Source organism: Mustela lutreola, chromosome 1 (assembly GCF_030435805.1).
Source record: "Mustela lutreola isolate mMusLut2 chromosome 1, mMusLut2.pri, whole genome shotgun sequence".
Lineage (NCBI taxonomy): Eukaryota > Metazoa > Chordata > Mammalia > Carnivora > Mustelidae > Mustela > Mustela lutreola.
Genome location: NC_081290.1, coordinates 8,689,315 through 8,691,987, shown reverse-complemented (window position 1 = coordinate 8,691,987; position 2,673 = coordinate 8,689,315).

Sequence of the window (2,673 nt, the reverse complement as noted above, 5' to 3'; positions counted from 1 at the left end):
CATTTATCCCATTAACATTCAGGGTAACTATTGAGAGATATGAATTTAGTGCCATTGTTTTGCCTGTAAGGTGACTGTTACTGTATATGGTCTCTGTTCCTTTCTGATCTACCACTTGTAGGCTCTCTCTTTGCTTAGAGGACCCCTTTCAAGATTTCCTGTAGAGCTGGTTTGGTGTTTGCAAATTCTTTCAGTTGTTGTTTGTCCTGAAAGCTTTTAATCTCTCCTTCTATTTTCAATGATAGCCTAGCTGGATATAGTATTCTGGGCTGCATGTTTTTCTCATTTAGTGCTCTGAAAATATCATGCCAGCTCTTTCTGGCCTGCCAGGTCTCTGTGGATAAGTCAGCTGCCAATCTAATATTTTTACCATTGTATGTTACAGACTTCTTTTCCCGGGCTGCTTTCAGGATTTTCTCTTTGTCACTGAGATTTGTAAATTTTACTATTAGGTGACGGGGTGTGGGCCTATTCTTATTGATTTTGAGGGGTGTTCTCTGAACCTCCTGAATTTTGATGCTCGTTCCCTTTGCCATATTGGGGAAATTCTCCCCAATAATTCTCTCTAGTATATCTTCTGCTCCCCTCTTTCTTCTTCTTCTGGAATCCCAATTATTCTAATGTTGTTTCTTCTTATGGTGTCACTTATCTCTCGAATTCTCCCCTCGTGGTCCAGTATCTGTTTGTCCCTCTTTTGCTCAGCTTCTTTATTCTCTGTCATTTGGTCTTCTATATCACTAATTCTTTCTTCTGCCTCATTTATCCTAGCAGTGAGAGCCTCCATTTTTGATTGCACCTCATTAATAGCTTTTTTGATTTCAACTTGGTTAGATTTTAGTTCTTTTATTTCTCCAGAAAGGGCTTTTATATCTCTCAAGAGGGTTTCTCTAATATCTTCCATGCCTTTTTCGAGCCCGGCTAGAACCTTGAGAATTGTCATTCTGAACTCTAGATCTGACATATTACCAATATCTGTATTGATTAGGTCCCTAGCCTTCGGTACTGCCTCTTGTTCTTTTTTTTGTGTTGAATTTTTCCGTCTTGTCATTTTGTCCAGAGAAGAGTATATGAGGGGGCAAGTAAAATACTAAAAGGGTGGCAACAACCCCAGGAAAATATGCTTTAACCAAATTAGAAGAGATCCCAAATCGTGAGGGGGGAGAAAGGGGATAAAAAGAGGTTCAAAAAGGAAGAAAGAAAAAAAAGAAAAAAGAAAAAAAAAAGAAAAAAGAAAGAAAAAAAAAAGAAAAGAATTAAAAAAAAAGAAAACACCTAAGAAAAATATAAAAAAGAAAAAAATATATGTATTAGATAAACTAGTAAAAAATCGTTAAAAAAGAAAAAGGTTAAAAGATTTTTTAAAAGGTATTGATAAGATAGAATAGTTTAAAAATATTAAAAAAGGAAAGAAGAAAAGTTAAAAAAATAGAATGAGGAAAAAGTAAAATTCTAAAAATTTAACTTTGAAAGACTAAAGGATTATGGGGAAAAAAGCCATGAATTCTATGTGTTTCTTTCCCCTAGCTCTGGAGTTCTGCAGTTCTCATTGATCAGTAACTTGGTCTTGGTTGCATGTTCTTGCTAATCTTCTGGGGGAGGGGCCTGTTGCAGTGATTCTCAAAAGTTTTGCCCAAGGTGGAATTGTACTGCCTTTGCTAGAGGCCAGGCTAAGTAATCTGCTTGGATTTGCTCTCAGTAGCTTTTGATCCCTGAATGCTTTCCTTACAGCTTTGGAGGATGGGAATGAAAATGGCCACCTCCAAATCGTTGGCCCATAGGAGCTGAGAGCTCAGGGCCCCACTACTCAGCGGACCCTCAGAGAAAAACAGTCAATCCCTCCCATCTTCCTGGTCTCCAGCCACACTCTGAGCTCACCTGGCCTGTGACCAAGGATTTTTATCTCTGGTACACAAGCCATTTGGAGTCTCCAGACCCAGCAGATTCCTGCTGCACACTTCTATGCTGTTCCTCCTGAAGGAGGAACAAGGGGGTGTCTCTCTTCTGGAAGAGCAGTGACCCAACTGTGCCGTGGATCATGGTTTATGGTAATCCTGAGCTGAGAGCACACTCCTTGACTCCATCTCTGTAGCCAGCTTCCCTGCTCCAATGCCTGGAAGCTCTGCCAAATTCAGGCACCTCTGGTCTTTCTGTGATCCTGCAGGTCATGAGACCACACTGTTCCCATGAGGGCTCCACCTCCCACTTAGCCTCTGGATCAACATCCCTCAGTGGTGCAGACTTCTAAAATTCCAATTTTGTGCTCTGTTGCTCTCTCATTTGTTGGGAGCCAGCCCCTCCTCGCATGGTCTATCAGCTGGTGGCTTCAGATTCACTTCTCTGCATGTCCTACCTTCTGGAAAGTGGTCTGTTTTCTGTTCCTAGAATTGCAGCTCTTCTTCTATTTGATCTCCTATTGAGTTTGTAGGTGTTCACAATGGTTTGATACCTCTCTAGTTGAACTCCTGGGACCTGATGATATTTCAGTCTCCTACTCCTCCACCGTTTGCTTCCTTCTCTTGATTTGCACTTCTCCCTGGAATTGCTTCTTCTCCTGAGGGTGCTGTCATCTTTATCATGACAGCAGAATGTTATTCTTTCACCAGAAGTGTTTGAAATCTCTCCAGGTTTCTTAAATCACTGTTGACTTGTGAGAGACAGTCTGTTTTCAGTACA